Genomic DNA, 24459 nt, shown 5'->3' with positions numbered 1-24459 from the left:
TGCTTTTCTCCTTTGTTGGTTTCAGGATTACGGGGCTTTGTTCTGTGTTCAGTTCAGTTCTGCTGTCCATTACGTTGATGGATTTCCTCCATACTTAAGTATTGGAATTCCACAATAATTTAAAAGGCCACAAAGGCTTAAATCAGAAAACCACTCAAACTTATATTTAAACCCCATTGACTTAATGCATGTCAGTGATTTGCTGAATTAGTTCTAAGTGTAAGCAATAAGTGAGTCCTAAATGGAACAATAACATTTCTGTGATAGCACTTTCTCAGAGATGGAGGAATTGACTTGTGTGGGGTATTGCCTAATGGCCTTTCCTCCTGTTCTCTCTGGATTCCCTTTTATGTTTCTGTGTACTCTATCTTTAGGGACTGGTTGTGATTAGTGCACTGGTTGTGATTAGTACACCCCTGAAGCAGCTATCCAGTGTCAGACGAGATATTAGGCTCTAAGCCACTGATTCGGTCCATGTTGGCAAGTTTAACATTCCCATATTCAATGGATTATCACCAAATATATAATATAAGAAAAGAATAACATGCATGTAAAAATTAAAAATTAAATTTTAATTAAAATTAAAAAATATATAAAAATAATACAAAACACCAGCAATAATTTTGTCTCAAATTGTGTAGATGTTGCTATCCAGTAATGCTTTTTCCTCTCAATCTTTTAATCCTTTTTTCTTTTATAATTCATTGATATTTATACTTTTCCATATAATTTCTCAAATAATTCTTAACTTGTTGGTCATGATAATACAACTGAGAGCTGTGGGGTAGTAAGGCCTGTGCTTGCCACGGATATTTACAAGATCAGTTCTTGAGATTGCACATGGTGAAGCAGAGTGAGATCCCAAACTCTTTGTGAAGTGAGCCACGGCAGTTCTCATTCAGTGCTGATCTGTCCTTCGGTTTCCGTTCCTGATTTTGCTGCAGGCTTGTTGAACAATTATATTGTCTTGCTGGTCTTTTTCTTCCTTATTCTCCCGTCTTCATCTTTTACACCGTACTTCTATAAAAGTTGTTCCTGTAACTCTTCCTCCATAGTGGAGCTGTTCCTAGCTTAATTGGCTATAAGCAAGGTCAGCGTTTAGCCAAGCATGGTTAGCCAGCTACACATAGCATAGGCTTGATTTACCCTTATTAAAATGAGAAGAATTTGTTTGTTTGTTTGCTTGTTTTAAATTTACTTTTACTTAGTGAAATTATACCAGTTTACTAAAACTGAAGATTTGACACTTGCTCTTCCACACACTAATTGTTATGTGTTGTATACGTGAGGGCAAGGAGGCAACATGACTGTCTGATCATGAAGATTCTCAGTGATGTTATTACCGAAAATAGACTAAGCCATTAATTGTTAAGGTAATCATAATATAATTATACACAGAACGGCCAAGTTACCTGCAGTCAGTACCATAATTTATATTTATTCCCCTTCTCTTCTAACAAACCCAAGACCTGAGAACAATGAATAACATTGAAACCACAGATCTGGTAAAAGACGTTGACTGCATGAATAATGACAAACTGTACAGAACAGTTTGATAAGGGTAAAATTTGAAGGGTCGGTATTGTGTTGCTAGGATTGTGGTGAATGACATCTATCCTTAGGGTACTGTATAAGGTGAGCTTACAGGTCACCTCTCTCCACCAGGACCTTCCTGCACTTTCCTTCTAAAGATCCGCAGTCGTGTTACTGAAAATTAATAGATGGATCTCTGGGAAGAAACATCGTGAGAAAACTGGATTTAAAGGACAAGAAAGATGATGTGCCATTTACAGTGAAGGATAAAGATTTCTGAAACTTCATCCTCATAGGTGACCCCCATCTTTATTTTGCTTCCTGATTCTGCCATTGACTCTCTGTTTGATTTTAGGCAAATCATTTAATTTCTCTCCAGTTTCTGTATCCATAACACGGGAGATACACTATTGTATCAGAGTTGGTAAATTTCCCGTAGTAAAAGAGCTGATAAAATCCTCGTCTTGCCAAGAACTGCAAAATAAGGGAAGGAAGAGCTTGGAGAGAAAAGCTCCAGAAGGTGACGACAAGAATTTGCTGGAGGTTTCACTGCTCTCAGTCTGTACAACGTGAATATGAGCAGGAATCCCAGAGCAACCCTGAAATTTCAGCGACAGCACCACATGCCAGCTCGTCCTTTCCTCAGCCAGTGCAGTCTTACTGCTAATCGAATGACACAGTAATTGTGTCACAGCCACGACTGCTGGAACGCCACCAGGGCATCATGCAGCACCATTTGGGTGCTCCTCTGATATAAGACCATCCTTGGAATTTATTCCTTAGTGCTGAGAGCTCGCCGTGGTGCTCAACTACTATTTCTGCAAGGAAAGCTAAGGAATATTTCCATCCTTGGGTGGAAGCTCATGGTAATCTTATTTTCCACATTTTTTTTTCTTAAAATGGACAAAAACCCCATTATTTTTTTAACTGAAGTGAGTAGCACCCAAGGGTTTTTCTTGATTTGCAAGATCAAATTGAGTCTGAAGATTTAAACATCAAACATTGTTTATATGCATTTACACTTAGGGAGATGAAAGTTGAGATGATGGCTGCAGCTTGACATCAGAATCAACTGTAGTGCGATATTCAATAAATATGGATTTTTTTTCATCAACTGTGTCAAATAAAACATCATGAAAAGAAAATCAAAGATCACCATCACATGACAGTATGATGGCAGTGCACCTTGAAAAAGGTCAAATGAAGGATACTTTTAAATCAGTTGTTTTACTTTAGACCTTTCTATTCTTTCTCCTATTGAAACATTACGATGTAGAAAGAACAATTGTACTTGCGAAGCACCAAGGAACTTTTTCTGTACGAGATCTCATTTGTATAGTTGATAATGTATTTTCACATTATGTTTCTTCCATCGGGCTATATGATTTTTGCAATAATCACAAGCACAAAAAAAGGAGAATTAAGGAAGATAATGGAGTGCTTACACTTGCATAACCCTTCTCTCTTCCATGATATTCACAGGCCAGACCCAGAGACACCGAACAAGAATTTCCACACAGAGAGATTGATTTGGAAAAGTCAGAAGCCAGAATCCACTGGAAACAGTAGATTTAGTGGAGATTTCGTATCAAGTGACTACTGACTTCAGCTGAAATACCCTGATTCTGCTCTTGTAAGAGACGTCTGAAATAGGAGACAGTGTTGTTGGAAAAGCAGCTTGCAACAGAGTAGAACACAAATCAGTCTCCTCATTCCTTCCCTTCCACTAGCACTGATCTGACTGCTGTGGCAGACTGGCATGTCTCTATAGCGAGTTAACATTTTGCACTGAATCCAGCTAAGGCAGCTACTCTACTCAGGGAAGATTCTTGAAGACTCATTGCAGGTCAACACTGAGAAGGCATGAAAAGAGCTTTTGACCACCTCTCACTTGCTGGCCCACCCCTGTAGAAAAATATTCTTTGCATACAGATGCTAATAGGGAGTATGGGAAGGATCCGGGAAAGATCTGATCCAGGCTGAAGTCACTGTCCACATGCGTACAAGCACAGAGGACAAAAGTAGTGTAAGAGCAGGGAGCTGTGCTGCATAAGGAGACACTGATACATAATGAGAACTTGCCGGAGGATTCACCTGGCCTGGAAAACGAGGCTTTCCTGATATCACAGTAAGGGTAAGATAAGACATTAGAAACTTTTGTTTTCAAAAATGTCTAAGTCTTGGGTGTTTGAAGACAGCGGGCAGTCTCAAAGCGATTCAGAAATGTCTTTGCTAAGCTTCCTTTCCATGCTTTTCTGTCACATTGTCACTGAAGAGGCCAAGAACCTGCGGTTTCAGAAGAACGTTTGGGAGTTTGGGAATTGTCCAGCTACAAATCAGGGGGTTTCTAGTATGTCTGTGGGATTGTGCCCTGTGTTTCAAAGAAAGAAAGAAGAATGTTGGACAGAAAAGCAGGTGGTCAGGTTGAAAGAGGAGGCTAAGCAGATGTGGCAGAAAGCCTATAAACGTGGACGTGGTCCAGGTTCTTCAGCTTTGGAAGGAATGGTTAAAATCATCATTTAGAGACAGTCATTGTTTTGATATGCAGAATATTTGTTGGTAAAATACCTTATTGTTTTGCATTGGCAGACCCCTCTTCATTACTGGTTCCAAGAAAGCAAGTGCAATTTTCTTATCTGACCCTTTGGGATATTTGAATGAATTATAGAGAAAAAGTAGTTACAGCTAGCTGTAACAGCAAAGTGAGAATGTGCTGAATTACTCAGAAGAGAGAAAACTGAGTTAGTTTTGTTGTGAATTTAATTCTAACAGCAGCACTCCTGCAGGCCTAATCATAGTTCAGGATATTGGGAATTCTCTCTCTTAATCACCCATTCTTTCTCTGACTTTGGCATTTTGGATAGGATTTTTGTTATGTGCATACAATGCATAATGATGTATGACCATAAATCCCAGACTGAAGTTATATATAAGATCCTAAATCACCCAGTACTTGGAAAATGTTTTCACTTCAACCATTTATCCAGGGTTGACAGTATATCCCACTTTTGCCTTTGTTGCAAATGTTATGACCTATATATTTACTCAGATACAAAGTAAAAAAACACTTCTAGGGAAGTCTTCCTCTTAGAGGTGATCACTCTTACACGGAAATAGACTACATTTAGTGCCTAACTGGACTTAATTTAGGTACCTTCAGGCTCCTTCCCAAAACCCAGTGTTCTATGTATTAAAAAAAATCCCAGGAAGACTGGAGCAAGAGGTCTGCCTTATTTGCCGCATCTGCTGCTTCTTACAAGATACTTTGCAGCACAAGAACATTTTGTCACTCAAGGTTAAGCATCACATGCTGAGCCATCTCAATCACAATTCTGCTCAGTACAGTAAGGTACTGTCCATTTGTATGTGTATCTGAGAACTTTATAACACCCTTCGGCACAGTACCCCCAGGTTGTCTATCCCCGTGTCAGGTTATCCGTGCAGCGGGTGCAGGAACACCCGGAGTAGGTCTGTGCAAGCATGCACTGGTGTAGCCATGTTTAGGCAGGAGTGTGCGGGGTGGGCTGAACACCTCAGCTCTGGGTCAGTTCAGGAATCCCTGCAATTTGCAGTCAACACCCTCACAGATCTTTCATGTCTCCATCCTCTCATTGTGCAGCTGTTGCAGCACAAGGCTTCAATTATCCATATTTTCGCTTTCTCTGGGTTATCCCACCTCTCCGTTGTCTCTGTTAAGCGAGCTCTGACTGCACAGCTATTTTGCAACTGGTGAACTAAAGGCCGGAGAGGGGGAATGACTTGGCCAAGGAGATGCAGGAATTCTACAGCAAAGTCATGGAGACACTAAAGCACATTAATTATTTAAGTTACCTACTATTTAAATGGGGTTGTGTGCACAGAAGTGAGTGGACTGCAGAGCAGTGGAAACTTGAACCAGTGAATCTATTAACATAGAGCACTGCAATGTGTTCTTGATGGCTCATTTTCCAGCTGGACTTCAGTTTCTTGGCCCTGTGTGGTGCCCAAGCTGGTACACCCTGGTTTCAGCAGGGTTTATGAGCTGGGGCCACAGCCACGTGAAGGAGTTTTAGGCCGTAATCGTAGCCCAGCTGCCTGACCAGCAGCCACCTCAAGTGCCTCTCATCTGCACTTGCCCACAGCTCCTGCTTCAGTGTTCACAAAGACAGAGGAGCTTGGATCTCTCGGTGTCTGCCTTTAGGAAGATGTTCTTTGTGTCCTCTGTTTCCTGGCTGTCAGTTTTGGGTTCTTATAGCATTGGGAGACATACATGAGGCTCTTTCTACCTTATGCACTTCAGCCTCTGTGTGGCTGCTTTCCATCAGGACTCTCTCCTTTTAAGTACACTAACAGAGAAGGGCAAGCGCGTTGCTTTCTGTCTTCTCAGATTTGACTATGGGGAAATACTTATTGCCTTATTTATAATTGTAATTACAGTTATGTATTAACATTAACATCTTCTTTTCCAAGCAGCATTAATAGAAGTAAAGGTAATAAAAGTATTAGCTCTCTTAATGCTGGAGCTATGGGATTATCCTCATGTACTGTTCCTTAGAAATGAGAAGTTATACGCAGTCCCCTGACTGCATATAACTCCTGTGGTCTGGCATTTCTTTGGCAACAGATCGCACTTTAACTCCAAACAGCCCGAGACCAGTGTCTGGCGGAAAGCGGAGCATCTACTTTGTCATAGCAGTACTTGCAGTCAGCTGAGGCAGCCACGACTGCAGGGGCTCCGGCAGAGCTAATGCCTCCCAGTCCGGCTCAGACCCCCACACCCCTCTGCCCGGTCTCAGCTGAGAGCAGCTCCGCAGAGGACAGCGAATCCAGCGTGGCACAGCCACTATGGCGCAGCTCGAATCTCCGAACGGCTGCTCCTTGCTGCTGGTCCTCACTGAGGGCTCTCGCGCCAAACTGCCGCCTGGGATGAGCAGAGGTGAGCTCCAGCAGCAGAAAGGGCAGCCACCCAGGGCTTGCTGGTGGAGAATAGCAAAGCGCTTGCCTCATTAGAGAAACCCCTACTTCACAACCTGATGAGGACACTTCAGACAAGCTCTCACAGTTGCTTTTGTTTTTACTACATCCTGCAACCGATGCTAACTAATCAATTACAAGTGCTTTGAAATAAAGTTTCTTTTACTGAGCCTCTAAAGTGCATTTCCATAAGAGAAGTTGTGCCCTCGCTTCCTGTTGTAGTCCCGCCACTCAGTCATGTCTGCATTTCATGATAAAGATAGTCGAATAAAACAATCATTTTGTTTTCTTGGCTCTCCATTTCTAAATAGCTCACACTCATGCTTATCCCCTCAGACACTTTTTTGGCACTTGCTTTGTAGCTGGCTGTTGCTTGAGGTGAAGAACAAACTGGCTGCCTCCCGGAGCGCCATCTTTTATCCTTTCTCAGGAAAGTTCTGCCGTCCCTTTATCTGATGTCTCTACCTAAAGGCTCTGCTAAAATTATCATTAAACACAAATCAAAAGGAGATGTATCTGACACAGTTGCAATATTTTAAAAAATAAAATCACACCTTAAATGTTCTTTTCCCAAAATTAATCAAAAGCATTGCAGAAAGGCTACCTTTACCTTGCTTGTGGTGTAATCCAGTATGAGGGATACAGAGAATTACATGTGGGAACAACTGGAAAAATTACTTCCAGGGTAGAACAAGAGTTATGGAAAAAAAAATGACAGGAATCAGAGAATGCAACGAAATCAACATCCAGGCAAGGATTCGAGTTTCTCAGTTTTACACTGGGTTATGAATCCTGAAAGGTGGCTTAGCTTATATTCAGAGCCAGCTTTATAATCAACAGAAATATTGAAGCCATTAAATGGAGATGATTGGTTAGGAGCAATAGAGATCTAGACAGGGGGTTAATTTGCTCTGAAGCGTGACAGAATTGTGCTATTATTCCTAGTTTACACCACTTTTAAAGAGAGACAGTTTATGATATCCAGGTCACTGGATTTGGTTGGAGCTCACCTCCAGCTTGTAGATGATTGTGAGGGGACCTATTAAAAAGACATATTTGGTTAACCACATCCTCACTAGCCCTTGTTAAAAGCAAATCCTGCACTGCTCTTGCAACTAGCAGTCAGACTATCCTTTCCCACTTCTTGTCAGCTAGCAATAAAACACCAGATGGTGTCCTTCCAAAAATAAATTCATTATAGTTTCATTCTGGGTTTTCTTAAAGAATTTAGGGACAGAACTTCAGCTAATGCAAATCAACACAGTGCTGCTGAAGTCAATGCATCTATGACATTTTATACCATCTGAGTATTATGGACTAATATTTTTAACTTTTTGGAAGGAATACCATATCCTTTCTCCCCACATTTAACAAGTTTCATTGCAAGTTCTGTGCTTGCCATCTTACCCAGAACTCATGGCTGGTGTTCCTTGTTATACAGCAAGACTAATTGGATTAGACTAATTCACTGTTAAGACTCCTGTAACCATTATCATTTAATGTCTTTGTTTATCACCGACTGATACTCTAGGACACCCATTAGCTTCCTCTGGTGATACACAGGACTATTCACGCAAGAATATTTTAAAAGCCACTGACATCTGAATAACCTTGTGATGCTTATGGTTCTGTGTGTGTTTAGTTTTCCCTAATTTCAACCGTAGAATGAGGACAGAAGTCTTCAATTGTACCCTTAACCTAGACAGATGAATAGTTCTAATAGTAAAGCATCTTAAAAGAAGCCTTGAGCATTCTTCAGATAAATCAATTAAGGCTCCTTTCAGAATTGTTATTATGCCCTAGCAATTAGTCATTGTATAGTCAAGCTGTGCATACTTATCTCTTTTATATATCACTCCTTCCAGCCTCACAATAACTTTTGTTCTTTTTCTCCAAGCTCCCTTCGGCTTATCTGTGTCTTCCTGACAAGGCTGTGCCCAGAAGTGAGCATGAGTTGGCTTGCAGGAAAGCTGCAAAGTTACAAACACCTACAGAGCCACAAACCACAAAACAGGGACTCTGCCACCCTATTCCAAAAGCCAATATTAAAATAGCTAAATACACATTACTGGTAGTCAGTACCAGCTGCGTAATACGTAGGTAATAATAGCCCAAGAGGGAAAAGGCGATCATTGAAATCTGCCTTTAACATTTATCATGTGTCCTCACAAGAACGCTTTTATCCAGTTTCTCATACCACGAATAAAATTGTTCCACCAACTGCTGCTCCCGCATATGCCTTGCCTTCCAGTGTTGGGGAGCATCAACGTGAAAAAGGCTTTTTAGAACTTTTTTTTAGTATTCCCAAAATTAACTAGCTTGTTTTCTGCAAACAGATGGGGGGGGTGACCTGGGATTTGAAATTCAGCTGCTTCTCAGGGAAAAAAATCTTTAAAAACTCTCCAAGAAGAGATGTAGGAAGGAAACAGGTGCACTCGGGAAAACAGTAGCACTTATTTATCAAAGATGCAAGGAGAAGATCATCAAATTTATTCCTTCCACTCAGCAATATAGCTAAAAAAACAGTGCGTGGTGTTGGGTGCCACAGTGACACCCAAGAGGACACATTTGTGAGGCTTCACCCAGGCTTTTTAGGAATCAAACCCACCTAGCCCAGCATGTTATCCTGTGCTTAATCAACTCATCTTTTTGCATACCTTATCAAAACCTGTACAGCTCTGTTCTGCTCCGATGACACCGGTAGTGTCAGATGGCTTCATCCCTGACCCCGTGAGGAACCCATCCTTGTGAGGTTCACACTCATGAGCAGTCTCCTGGTAGGTGCCCACAAGCTCAGGTTCACAGTTGTAGGAGCCTCAGGCCATGGCGGAGGTGGAGGTGATGCTGGAAGCGGCAGAGCCTGTGGGTTATTATTGTGTGTGCTCCACACCACCTAATGGGGGGACTCTGCCAAAATTTAGCTTTCCACCTTGTTTAATTTCTCTCACCACCATTAACCCACTGCAACCCTGAGCGCTACTTATTTAAGCTTTGCTTTACAGTATAAAATTTTATTCCTGACTTGGTCCTGTGTGATCTAAATACTGCATGTCTTTTTTCCTCTGAGCATCCCAAATGTTGAGCAAAACAACAACAACAGAAGTGCCTTTGTATTTTAAATGTCTGCTTACTTTGCTGTCTGTGATTTCTTATCCTACCTTCTAGGACAAAATTTGATAGAAGGTGTTGTGTTAAGCACAGGTTTATCAAGCTTTCTGTCACCCGGTGAAGAACAGTCCTTCTTCTCCCCAAGTTAGGTTTGCATCCTTGATTTACCCAATGTTCATTTATTCTAAACCCCTGTTTTACCATTTGGTAGTGCAAAGAGGGCTTCTTGCACCAAGCAGCAAGATGCGGAGACCTCAGAAGTTAATACATAAGTAACAGTAAAATACCATCCTTAAAAATGTCACATCATGATTTTTGCAGTAAGTGTCAGAAAAATGCATCTTTTCCTGCAATGGTTGTTAATTCTTCCTGTGTATCCGTATCTCAGCCACTGCTGAGTAAAGGCCTTTATTATTTATTCATTTAATGGGAAACATACTGATTTTTTGTTTGTTTTGAATTTAACTTTGTTTTTCTGAGAGGCACTAATTCCAAGGAGAGCGTTACAGACTGTATAGGCTCCATTATATTTTTTCGTGCACAAAGGCACATTACAGATCAAAAGCAAGAGAAAATGCTGGGTTTGTTTTAGATTTCATTTTACAGCCAGGATGTGAATACATCTGTTTGTGTCACCAGCCTAGAATATATCATTTTATGGTTCTCAGACGTTACTTATAATTGAATTATAGGATGTGTTGGGATTATTTGGAGTGATATTTACAGAAGGCAATACAAAGCTCAGTAGTTCACTTGCAACCAAGAATGTGAAGAAAACATCCTACAATTCATTTTTAAGTGCCCGTTGGAAATCACATAATTATATTGTATGACAGTGTTGAGAAGGGAGGAAATATATTTTTTTTAATTAATTGTATTATAGTTTTTAATCACGCTTATATACATACAGGCTGGCCCACAGTAACAAAGACTAGGCAGGTTACAATGAACACAACCCCAATTTTTTTTTTTTAGATTTGATCTTGAGTCAGTGCTGGTTTCATATACCAGAACACTTCCCTGATGGATATTATAGACAGATTTTGGATCAAGAAAGGGAAAAGGTAGCTTTGATCCTCCAGTATTTCCAGCCAGAAATGGAAGTGCAAAGCGTATTGTGAGCTCGCACATGATTCATGACAGAGTGGCAGAGCCGTCAAGGCTTACCCGGGAGACCTCTGCCTTGCCTAAGGAAGATGGTTTCTCTTCCTCTGGGGGTTTAACAGCCACGCACTATCCCCACACCCCGTGCCGAACCCACGGCACCTCAGCTACTGCAAACAGCCACGGCCCCATTCCTCCCACGGGGACCAGGGCTGGTGAACGCACATCAGAGGCATCCAGAAACGCCATCCTAGGGCTGACACCAGGCAGAAGGCTGCCTAACGCTGCCCAGCCCCCGCGCACTGTCCGAGGTTTAAAATGGTGGTATAGTCTGAGATTTAAAGGTATTTGTAAATTCAACAACAGCATTAAATTTCAGTCTCTGTTGTTTCCCCCACACACTGTGAAAAGACTTCAGAGCTAGAAAAAATAGTCAGCATTTCCTTTCACAAGCCATTGCACAAAATAAATATGTAGCAGAAAATGGGTATAGATGTCTCTCTTACTTGCCTTAACAGGACTAAAGACCAAGAGAGAAGCTTGTACATTCCGATCTGGTAACAAAAATGCAATCCTGTTCCTAAACAACATAAATAGCCAGAACCACAACCGATGGCATTTTTTCTTTCTTTCTTTTTGACTTCCTTGTACGTTATTCGCTTTTGCCTTGTCCTTTGTCTGTCTGGACAATAAATAGTCTGGAGCAGGAACAATATATTGTTGTATATTTGTAAAATGCACAGTAGAAAAGGGCCCTTATCTTGACTAAATCCTCAGAAGTAGCAGATTGAATTAAATAAGTAATTATAACAAATGAATTCAATGTCGAGAAATTATTTTTAATTTACCCCAAATAAAAATTTAACCCATTCAAACTGAAGTTAGTGTCAAAATTTGTTTGCATAATGAGTGTTTTGCAATGGGAAACAGGACCAGTGAGCTCACGGAGAAAGACATAGGAAAGGAAATGCTGGAAATCTGCAGTCTTGGCTTTGGAGAAATGCTGACATGTTTTCTGTTTCTAGTCTGGGACTATTATTAGACACAATTAATTTGCAAATCACGTACAAATCACCCACCTGTGGATTGAGATCATGTATTACCAAAGAAAATTGTCATAGAAAAGAGCTGCGAAGGCTTAGATGTCCATCATGAGTGATAAATGGTACAGGCTTGATTTGTCCAGCTTTGCTCCAGATGGTTTCAATTTCCCCATTTCCAGGAATTGTTATTGATACCAGGAGGGATTCACTGAGAAATTCTCCATATTGCTCATACTCCTTAGTAACCCCAATGCCTGTGGCAGTGGTGACAGCTGAACAAAATAATAATTTATGGGTTACAAAGAAGACCCACCTCTATCTGAAAAAAGAGTGAGAGGAGGGTGTCCACCAGAGCTGCTTGGGAGCTGCAGAAGGGCAAGGCTGACTGTTGTACTCTACAGATAAATTTTTTAATATCAGATTTTGCCATTGCAGCTCCATGACTTTTATTATTATTATTATTATTATTATTATTATTATTATTATTATTATTATTATTATTATTATTATTATTATGTGAGAAATTTGCTGCGTGCATCAAAAGATATTTCTAGCAGGAGGGAAGGCAGGTCGGTCTGCTCAGGAAGTAGAAGGCAGGTGCTGGGTGCTTCGTTGGGCAGTAGTTCTTGGGAAGAGGACTGTGAAAGTTAAATGAGATACTTTGGTATCAGGAGGCATTTGCGATGAACTGACAACTCACAGATAGCAAGGAAAGTATTTCATCTGATGAACCCACAGAGCAGTGGCGCGCCACCTGCCTCGGATTGCACTACCTGACGTGGGGCATGCTCCTGTCACGTAACCTGAAATGTGGACTTTGGGGAAACACTCCCTAGGTCCCATACCTCACTGTTTAATAACTGGCAGCTTTAATGGTCTGTGAGATGTATTTTCCTAGAAAAAAAATCTTCTCTTCCTGCACATTAGCTGACACTGAAACCAGCCTAACTTAAAAATTTGGGGAAAAGGTAATTAATACAAGTTAGCTGCCCAAAATCAACCCTGAATACCCTTAGAGTTTGTCTTTTAACATTCTAAAGTGTGTGGATGCTATAAAATAATTGGTAGAACATTTCTAAATAGCCTTGAAAATCTTGTTTTCATTTTGATGCAAAATACTTTTAAGTTTTTACTTTCTCTTCAGAAAAACAAGAAATAAAGGACAGTAGGGGGTTTATTCCCCCTTTTCTTCCCAAAAAGAAAGTCTCTGATCTTTCTGATTTCACTGGCAAATTTCAAAAGAGAAGATCATAGTATTTTAGTAAGGTCAACAAAATGTTCGCTTTCTTCAACACAGAAAGGAGTATTGCTGGAGAACATAGCAGCTTGCAGAGAGCTTTAAAGATGCTGTTGTTTCTTATTGCCTGTGCTGTGGATTCACAGGATATCAGGGACTGCTGTTGGTGAAATGTAAGGTGTGCGCTCAGGTTAGCCCTGCGGCAGAGTGTATTTATTCAAAACGCCTTTGACGATTTTCTTTGCAATTTGTTATCTGTGGTTTGCTCACGGTGCGGATGCGCAGCGGGGAAGGCCGGGGCCACCCGGCCGCGTGACCTGACCCATCCCCCGTCACAAATCTGAACGCAGCGCTGCGCGGGGGAATAATACCGGTGTTGTCGCTTTTGTGATCCTTCGTGCCAGAAAAAGGCATATCTGTGCCCGGCAGATGGGGCAGAGCAGCAGAGAGGGTATGTGGGTGACAGCGGCCTGTGCGGACAGTTAGGGCAGGAGCCAGCGGAGTGACACCCGTGCTTAGTACGTGAGGCTTGGTGAATCTGCCGAGACACCACAAAGACACCTGAGAACGGGTTAAATTGCCCCTTGAAAGGCTTAGCTTTGTAGCAAAATCATTTCAAGGGCCCCAAGGTGACTCCCTATCTTCTGCATTCAGAGGGACGTGCATTTCTAGCTCTTTCACGCAAAACTGTACCCACAGCGCCTTGAGTCCAGGCTACCGGAATGTGAAAATCGGAGGCTGAGAAAATGAATCAGGAGGAGGGAGTAATTAGAGTTGAGATGTCATACTAAATCACAGGCCCTGGTTAGTCAAGCAGCTTGCTTCTGACAGCACCAGTTGGATGTAATGAATAGTGAGTGGACAGTAGTAGAGTTTAATATTTTAGCACCTGCTTTATTTTGCATGCAGGAAACCAGCTACACAGTCACATTTAAATAAGTCTGCTGTTGCAGGCAGCTTTTTCAGGGGGAGAACTGCCTACTGCCTGTTAGCTCGCGAATGGTCACTTTAAACCTCTGCAAAGCCAAAGGGTGAGTTACATATAGGACTGGCAGAGGAATAAAAAATGGCATAAACCTCATGTGATTTGCAAAAACTACTGATGTTTCTACATTTGGGTTGGCTTTGAGGCTTTTTTTGAGGTTTGAGGTGAGGGCACTGCTGTAGAAGGTCTACTTTTTACAGATAATTAACAAGGAGAACGTGAAGAAAAAAATATCATGTAGTTTGAGCCAAGCCTGTAACCTGGTGTTTAGTGCTGTCACCTAAATCAATGACAGATTTAATGCTTCTTAGCTTCTGGGGATCTTGATAGAAAATTTTGTGGTATGTTTTCTGTGTGTATGTGTGTGCAAGTACATATAATTCATATAATACATATAATGTATTTGTTGGTATGGGAATGCAGCAGCTTAAAAGAATAATATTGTACAAAACAAGAATAGCACAGGTTATTCATCATTAAGAAATAGAAACAAAATCAGAATATTTAGTTGTTCCACATCTGGAAAAGAGAAAATGGCCATTTACTTATAAAAGATCTTGTGACTTTTTCCTTTGTGCCCCTTTTTGATCTCAGACCTCATTGGCTGTAAATCTGGGTTCAGCCCCACTGATGGCTACTGCACGGGATCACTGCACTCCCTGTTTGGGAGTCCTCCTGCTCAGTGTCCAGTGCTGCTGGGCTTGGTGTCAGCGTGCACGGCATCTGGGCTTCATGTAAAAGCAAAATAATGCAGGGATTTTACCTAGGCATATAAAGAGCTGTTGGGAACAAACCCCACCATCCCCAAGGAAAAAGCCACTCTGATGTGAGGTGTGGAACACCTGAGGTTCAAGGAGCTGCTCTGCACCATAAATGCCACTTAAAACGGGGATGGGTTTATGTTCCTACTCCTGGGGAATGATTTAGTTTGCTTAAGTAAAATAAAATTAAAAAAAAAGTAAAAAGAAGATTTTAAAAATATTTTTTTATTGCAACTGGGCTTTAACTGCTTTTCAGAATTCCAGCAAGCAATCAACAGGAGTGTATGCTTTATAATTAATCCAATATGTCCTTTGCTAAAGCTGTGAAATGAGATGCTGTCTGAGCCTTGATTTCATCTAAGATCGTGCAACTAACCTACTTCATTGGCAATACAATTGAACTTTAAATTATTAATTATATTTGGTTACTATCAATGTGTCTAATAATCTAATGTGTTGAACATTAACATTTTCAGTGCTGGATATTACCTCACTGAATATAGCGGAATCAATATTATTAGCTATAACGTAGTAATTGATCCAGCTGACTCTTCAGTCTTCTTCGCTTCAATTAAAAAAAAAAAAATGAAAAGATTTCATTCAGACACAAGAATGCATAGAGAAAATGTCAAGACTATGATTAAAGCCCATAATAGAAATGCAATTTGAAAATCTGTTTTATCGTACAAGGGCAGATTTTGTTCTCAATTATATTGAGATGTTGCCATTGAAATCAATGTATCAGACCAGCAGGTACAGGCTAGAGGACATTTGTCACTGGGCTGTGTAAACAATCTCTATCCAAAATGGACTGAATTCAGCTCCCAAGAGCTTTGGATCAGGCAGACATTCCTAGATCATGTGTGGGTAAAGCAGCACAAGATGCTGTACTGAAGCAGCAGTAACTTTCCTACCCTGAAATGAGCGCTCCCTAAATTTTGCTGACCATATTCATAGAATCGTAGAACTATAGAGTCAAATAATGGTTTAGGTCGGAAGGGACCTTAAAGACCACCTAGTTCCACCTCCCCCTGCCATGGGCAGGGACACCTTCCACTAAACCAGGTTGCTCAAAGCCCCGTCCAGCCTGGCCTTAAACACTTCCAGGGATGGGGCCTCAACTTCTCTAGGCAACCTGTTCCAGTGCCTCACCACCCTCATAGTGAAAACTTTCTTCCTAGTATCTAATCTAAATCTACCCTCTTCCAGTTTGAAGCCATTCCCCCTTGTCCTATCGCTACATACCCTTGTAAAAAATCCCTATCTTTCTTGTAGATCCCCTTCAGATACTGAAAGGCCACAATAAGGTCTCCCCAGAGCCTTCTCTTCTCCAGGATGAACCACCCCAACTGCCTCAGCCTGTTTTCATAGGAGAGGTGTTCCAGCCCTCTGATCATCTTTGTGGCCCTCTTCTGGACCCACTCCAACGGGTCCATGTGTTTCCTGTGTTGGGGGCTCCAGAGCTGGACACAATACTCCAGGTGGGGTCTCACCAGAGTTGAGTAGAGGGGTAGAATCACCTCATCCACATCATCCATTGGCTGGCCCACCTCATCCAGAGCCTCATATCTATTGTACAGAGGCATCTGGGTAGGCAAGGTGGGAAAAGAGGGTGTTCACTTACCGCCCCTAACACAGACTTGCCTCCATTCACAGCGCTTCATTAGGCCACCACATTCTGCCTGGAAGGGGGAGGATATGAGATCCCTTTGATCTTGGGTTTTTTTCTGGTGTCTGTCCCTGTTTCTCAGGGAGGTCAGAGCATGATTCCACCAGTCTATTTCTTTCTCTCACTGCCTGGTGCTCCTTAGCCTTTCCACTTCCTCTCTTAACTCTGCCACCAGGCTGAGCAGATCGTCCACCTGGTCACACCTCGCACAGCTGTCACCCCTAGTACTGTCCATTAGCTGTGTAAGGTTGTGGCCCTCCCTGCAGCCTTAGGCCTGGGTGGCTGCTTGTTTCCATGGGAGCGCCCTCTACTCTCCCTCTACTACCTCTGCGGAGGTCTGCGAGTGGGAGCAATGGCTCAGCGTCGCTGCTCCCTCTCCTCCCTCGCCGCTTGTGTCAGGAGCTTTTCCCTTCCTGATGGTGGGTAAAGTGCAGCCCTTGAGTTTCACCAGTTCAGAAGACAGCAGAGACTGTAAGGAGTATGATGAGGCTAAATAGTATTCACTAGGTTTAAATATAGTATTTTTAGTTTCTTTCCATTATACCTGACATCCAAAAGTGCAAGAACATCAGTGATGCACTATGATACTAAAATTATAATGCAATCATTGAATTCATCTTCTTTTGTTTTCATCATCCAGTGCAGAATGTCCTCACAAAGTACTTAGCGGTTAATTTAGACCCCAGGTGTACCTGGCTGTTGATGCAGACCGGTTGTATTTATGCGGTGTGGTGACTAAGAGCCCTAACAATCAGCCAGGACTACTGGGAGCTACAAAAGATTTTTTTCAGTTTCTCCTAATTTTCAAATCCCTATTTTTCTTTGGTGAGAGTACAAATACTTCTCTGACAATTGTAAGCCATGTTTTCAGACACCCTGCAAATAGCCTGAAGACCTCTTTACGCTGGAGTCCAGACAACCTACATGAGAATCTGCCTACAAATCTCTAGAAAAATCTTAAACAAAAGCATATAGAAGAAGTAAAAAAAAACATACAGAAAAAGACTCTGGGGTTTCCTGGGAAACAGAATTTCTGTTTCATGAGAAATTTTGACATAATGAATGCGTATCCTGAAACTGTAATGGAAAGTGTTAATGGTACCCACCCAGTGATATTAAGAAAGACACCAATAATCAAGAATTAAAATAATTCTGTGGTGTTATTTGATCATTAACCATGGTATTTGTCTTAATATTATTATAATATATGAGATATAACATACATATGACAAAATTTATCATTTAATAACAGTATTACAGTGGTTCTATTTTAAAATAGTATTAATTGTTTGCAGCGGTACTGCTAAAATAGTACCGCTATTCTAGCAATAATCAGTCAAAACCCACAGTCTTCCACAATGCCTTTTTGTTTCAAGCCTGCTAGGGATTTTTGATAGAAACCTGAAATTTCGCAGGATATCATGATGTTCTACTGAGTGTTTTTACACTCCTCTTTTTATAGGTAATAGACAGATGTGTACACTGAGGAAGTAATGAACTTCTCGTAAGTTTTGATTGGGCTGTCTGATTCTTGCACAGCTTCCAGACCTACACAGATTATATAGGTGAAAGATGAGTGCAAGAGCTGTTTTGCAGTATTAATCGCTCAAAATCAAAAAACTTTGCAGCATCGTTCCTCAGCGTCCCTGAAGCACTTCCCTGGCACTGCACTGGCACTGGACTGGTGATTACAATGATACCTCCAGACTGTACTTTGAAGGCAGAGAATTATCGTCTGTCATCTGTGTGTCTAGGACCCAAGTGAGAGCTGATTCTCTCCTTAATGCCAGTTGAAGACACGTTAGACACAGGAGTTTTGTAATCAGTATTTTTTAATCAAAGCTTTTGTCCAACATCTGTGGAACTCGTTTTCTTTTTGCTTAATTTATTAGTTCTTGCTATTTTGCAATTTACTTGCTCGCCCTGACGATTCCCAGCCTGGCACAAACATTTCAGCAAAAGTGGTCATTTTTAATCCTTCTTCTTAAAGAAACATTGGCAAGGTTGGCCTCCGAGCCAAGCGATGGTGGCTGGTTAACCTCCTGCATTACGTGCGGAGCTAGCGCAGCAGGCTCATCCTCGAGGCACTAAGCTCCAGCGTCCGTCCTTGTCTTTTGTAACCTCATAGGCTGTCGTGTTAATATGCAGACCATTACTACTTTGCTGATGAGACAGACTGCCGAGGATCAATATGTCTCTGCATTTGTCAGCCCCGTATACCCCAGAGTTAAGTTCTCAGCTCTGCTGCCAGTGCTCGTGTCCCGCTGTGTAATCACAGGGAATTGTCGATTCCTTATACAGCATGTCCGTACACCAGGCTTGGTGGGGCGCTTTGCAGAACAAGTAGGAAAGATCCAAATGTCGTATTTGTTTGGCTCCCACTGCTTGAGTAATCGTAGGTGCAGCCAGAATACCAGAGGACAGCTTGCTTATGGGGTCACTGCAGCTCAACAGCTAACCATTGATGTTGTCAGGCAGACTTGGGAAAGATGCCCAAATACTATCAACTAGAGGACATTGCATTTTAATGAAAGACAAAAAAAAAATCAAGATTAAAAAAAGAAGAGAGGTAAACTCTATGGTCAAACATAATAAACAAAAGAAGAGATCTAATGGCACTTTTTTCCCCCTTTGCTGCTCACTTTTTCCATGCCATTGTCTTGATGCGATAGCTTTAGGGAAAACAGCACTGGGATTCATCAGAACTGAACACAGTAACATCTACCACTAAAAGTCTTAATTATAGATCAAGTCTTTAAGAGACAAAAGCCCATTTCACTGCAACAACCAATACGCTTGACATTTTTAACAGACACAATTTAAAATCAAGTACACTGCCTTCTCTTTCTTTTTTTTTACAAGATGCCTTTTCCTAACTACAGTTTTCCTGGAATTTTTTAGACATAGGTGTTTCTTTGCAAATGTTGCAAAAGCCATTCCTATTATGTTTTTGTTTTAACTTGGATTGCCATGTTAAACAATAAGCAACAGAAATCAGTAACAAAGGTTTATAGTATAATAATGAGTTTCTCCTTTCCTTTATAGCTGAGTATTTGTATGTGGTATCCATACAGTATGGTCTAATAAACAGACAAATATCTTGGGTGATTTGGATGTGAAGCCTGACCAAAGGTTTTCCATATGTATTGACTGAAGTTTTTTGTAGAATAAAACATGGATTTACCTTTGATTACCTTATGTTTTTTTTTTCCTGTCCTGTATGTCTGACGATAACATTTTGCAGATATTTTGGGAGAATATGGGATGTATTTCATGCAGCCTCCAGGGGTAATAATAGACTCTGGCATATCAGACAGATTCAGGGCTCCAGCTCGGGCGTCTCAGGTGTTTTGTTAACCAGTAAGGTTGCAAGATCACATACACTATGCAATCTCATTAATTTACATGTGTGAACACAAGTCTGGGTCATGCCACACAGAAGTGGCAGTCAGTGGTGGCAGCAATATGTGTTTCAGATCTCCACACGTGTTCATAGCAAAGCCTCAGGGCTGAGGGAATCACACACTTTGGAGTTTTCTCTGTTGATGGAGAACTACTTTCCCACTTTTTCAGCAAGAAACGTTCTGGTAAAATGTAGGAGGCAGAGTAACACTGCTGAGAAAAATAAGTAAGTGTGGGAGAAGCCAAAGAAGTGACTGGGTCTTCATATGTAATTTTTTGATCTGGTTCACTGTTTAAAATAACCATCTAAAATGCGAAGCCCTGAGGATGTTTAGTCAGGGAGTCAAAGGGAGGTTCTGCTGTTTTTTGTTTTGCAAGGGGTGGTGAATTTTAAGTAAGTCTTCAACAGACATCCTGACAACCTTGCTCAACTTGTCTTTCTGACAGCTTGCATGGAGCCCGCCAAACAAATCAAACCTGTGCCTTTTGTTTCCTTCAACAGGTAAGGTGTTCCAACATCAGGAGTGGCCCAGCTATCAGGTGGTCCACATCCCATCTCTAACTATGAACCTTAGGGAAGAGTGTAAGAACTAGCATGTGTAAAGCAGGACTTCTCATGCCTGTCTTCCTACATTTTAGTACGTTCATGCTGTAAAGAGATAATACAGACCGTCTGGAAGACAGAAATCGCAGGCAGGCCTACGTAAGTGAATGCAGACAGCAGTGGTCTGACTCTGCTCAGGGTAACGCAACAGCCCCAAGTGCAGAGCAGAAACGCTCCACCAGTCTGTCCACCAGTGGAAGGACTTCAAGCACGCACAGAGCAACTGCATTCTCACAGCATTACCCAGGAGCTGACAAACCACAGCCACTGGTCGTCCAGCTCCATGCTGGTAGCGCTGCATGGAGGCCAGCAATCTGGGAAGCCCTGAACTGCTTGCCCGGGGCGCTTCACTTGAGTAGTTTGCCTCAGAGCTATGGTCCTGTCTTCTGAGGAGTCTCCCAGATAAACTGAAGAATCAAGTCGGGTTTGGATGGTCACCTACATTAGGTTCAATGACAGTTTTTATTAACATAAACTTCTCAGAAACATTTTATTTATTTCAATGGAAAAATCTCAGATATTAATTCACAAAAGCAATGGAGATTGAAAAACTCCGGTCCTTCTCAAAATTCCTGAGGGTCAATCAAAGCACTTAATACCTATAAAAGGTCATTTCTTGATTTAATGTTTGTTTTCTCCTCTGATTTAACAATCAATTTAGTGCATGGATCCATAAACAGATCTCTTCTTTTGTCTTACCCCGCCTGCCCCCAAAATGAGATTATGCCCATCGGTATCAATCAGCAATACAGAGCTACCCAGATTTTCACTGTGCTGTTTCATTGTCTCCACCGAAATGAAGTTTTTCCATTGTTCGCAGAAATTCTTGAAATAATGGCTTCAGTCTCCCTGTTAATTATTCTTTTATTAATGATCTTTCAAATAGTTTTTCGAAGAGACTATGAATCTCTCAGTGAAAGTAATGGGCAGCTACTCACACGAGTAATCCCATTACAATCACTGCACTACTGTTTGTCATTTGGAGGAAGGTGCTGGAGCTCTGACCCTTACTGATTTACCACTCTTCATAATTAGTTGTGGTGATTAAAATGCGTTTTAGATTACACTGCAGTTTCCCTTCCTTAAAAGTTTTTTTCTCTGAGGACAAATTCAGGTTCTGAAGGTGAACAATTGTCCTCTAGTACAGAACAATAGCAATGAAGAGGAATGCCACAGATAAGGCTTATAAAAGAAATCAGAAGTAGAGATGCTTGAGAGAAGAGTGTTGCTGGGGGTGGAGGGGCTGTCTTAGATGACAGAGACAGCTCATGCAGGAATTTAGCATACTAGCTTAATGAAACTGAAAACACTGCACGAAACACTGACAGCACACATGGAAATAATGAATCAATCTGTTGCATCTGTATCTAATTAAGAACCATCATAATATAGTCTTTTTCTCTAGTGATCAGGATTAGTGGATACCTCACAGGAAAGAGCCTAATAAATAGATTGAAGTGCCAAGACATTATATACCTTTGTCTAGGACTGTGTTTCTCAAGCACTTTTCTTATTTAACCCCAAATCCAGGTACACCCTGACTCGTGTGAAAGTCTGAGATGGCGAGGAGTCCCTTGTAGGGGGTTTCAAGGCACTGCAGAAAAAAAAAAAAAAAAAAAGCTGAATACTTGGATCCTGCAAATAGTTTCTGGCAAGGGCAGACATTCTACTTCTATCTCTCTGCTACAATTAGAAAAATAGTTTCCCAATTTTTTTCCTTCCCCTCACCCCCCCCCCCATCTCTTCTCTCTTCTGCCTTTCCTTCTTCCTCCTCCTCAAAAAATCATTAAGTTGCTAAGAGCTTCATTTGCTTTACGCCTCTTTGGAGATCTGTTATTTTACCCAAGGGTACAAATAACCCCACAGGAGTCAGTATTAGTAACTGGCAACCTACAGCCAGATGATATATACCTTGAGAGTGGAAAGGATTCCTGTAATTTTTTTTTCCTCCTGACTGAAGCATATATTTTATTTAATCTTTTTGTTGTTGTTTTCGGGTTGGTTTGTTTTTTTTTTTTTGAGTTCAGAGCAGGATGGAGCAAAGGCTTCTTAGCTGGGGAAAAGGCTCTGCCATCCCTTTCTTTCTCCTGCCTATTAGGGTACTTTTTTGACTGTGATGGCTTAGATCCTAAGGGGAGCAATCTGGGATCACTGCTGAGACACAGAGAGGAAGGCTACAGAGTAGAGTCTCAAAGCTGTTCTTCACGTCTTTGTGAAGCTTGAGGTAAAAGATTTCAGTGCCTCCATGAGGTCAGTTCTCCCCCCTGTGCTGGAGGCAGCTCTGGATGGAGACCGGTGCAAGGAGGAGGTGCTGGGAGCTGCGCCAGCAAAACACTAAACTGAGCATCATTTGTTGTAGGCGTTCATGGGATGCCTCTGCTGTGTCACCACTGTGTGCAGTAAAGAGCATTGTTCCTCTAATGTTCATCTCTCTTGGAACTGCAAGCGAATGTACAGCCCAATTAGTGCAGCAGCTTAAAACAATAAACCCTCCAGAATCTCTGGTGGGGGGAAGCATGCTTTTATCTATTTTGTAAATAATTTATTAATCACACTGATGTATCCTCCTTGACAGCAACAGAGCCAGATAAGTGATGGTTCAAAATCAATTTGTCATGGTCCAATGTGCACTCAGTGACCTACTTGGTCTGTTATATAGGTCAAACTTGTACATGATGCTCTGATGGCAGAGGCACTTCTTAAAAAAACAATGACAACAACAACAAAACTCATGGCACAATTCAGACTTACGGGACCCTGTGCTGGCTGGCACTCAGCCACATGGCTCAAAACCTCAGCTTACAGAGAGGGGTGAGGAGAGGAGCCGGGTGGGTGATGTTTTGGGCCCTCAGCGAAACTGCCTCAAAAATGCCCTGCACCGGCAGTGCGGCAGCAGTATCCAGGGGGCAGATCCATACTCTGTGACCTACTTCTGTGACCTTCTTATTATCACACTGCCCTTTGCCATTGATAGCATCCCTACTATCCCCCTACTATTTCCCGGTTCGTCCTGCCTCAATCTCTGCTTTACCTGCTCACCACTATTCACATCTTTTTCTCCAGATGAGGAGAAAACCCATTCCCTCCTCCTCTTGGGACCCCTGCTGTGGAGTCCATATGAGTCTCACAGTTTGAAGTCTTCTGCTTCTGAGCAGGCGAGTTGGGTTAAGGAACCAGATTATTCTAAATTGCAAGGAGACAGAAATTAAAACCTGTGACAGAGCTTTTTGAGTAGTCAGTTTGCTGGTGCTCCTTTTGCGGCTTGACAGAAGTCTTGGTTGTTACTTGTTGATTGGGTTTGTTGCGCTATCTTTCATTAGTGCATGCTTCAGGGGTTTCCACCTGTGAGTTTTGGAGAACTAAGCGGTGTGTGAGGTGACATGTTGAACGGGCAGTGCTGATACTCCCAAGAATTTCAAGCAGTCTTGCGATGGTCTGCATGCTGTGTCTCATTCACCTGCTGCCAGAAAGAAATTTTTCCCAAAACCGTATCGGTAACCACTGTATTAGGGAGGTGACATGGGCTATATTCCTCTGAGCATTTTCACCAAACCAGTGCTCTGTTGCTGGAAGGTGTTGGGCTCCCAACTGGACTTGTGAGCTTTCCTCCTCTCTCCCCATTGCACATACTAGGGTGGTGGGGGATTTGTGGGTTTTGATCTTTTTCCACAATATCTTAATTTTTTGTAGATTGCTAAGAAGTCCTGTGTGGTCAAAGGTATGTAGCGGTGTAGAGTGGAGATTTTGCTAATGCTGGACGCTAAGTATGTATTCAGTAATGCCCATAATTGGAGGGTATTGCGCTGAATAACCCGGGTAGGTTACTGCATACGTTTTACTGTATTCCCTCTGATTGTCTCAAGAGTACAAGAGGGAAAGAGATTTTCTCTTTAATGACAGGTGCACGTCTTTTTAAGGAGTTTTCTCCTCACTCCTGCTTGGCACTGCACCACTGCAGGGTTGCAAGCTTCGGTGTCCAGCATTGGGTTTCAGTCCTCCTGTACGTTCTGTGTTGTTGGACCAACAGACTAGGGTGGGCGCCAGCTGCATGCAGTGGGGA

Source organism: Vanellus vanellus (assembly GCF_965231255.1).
Source record: "Vanellus vanellus genome assembly, chromosome: 2".
NCBI lineage: Eukaryota > Metazoa > Chordata > Aves > Charadriiformes > Charadriidae > Vanellus > Vanellus vanellus.
The sequence above is the reverse complement of the archived record's forward strand: the minus strand, read 5'-3'. Positions refer to the sequence as shown.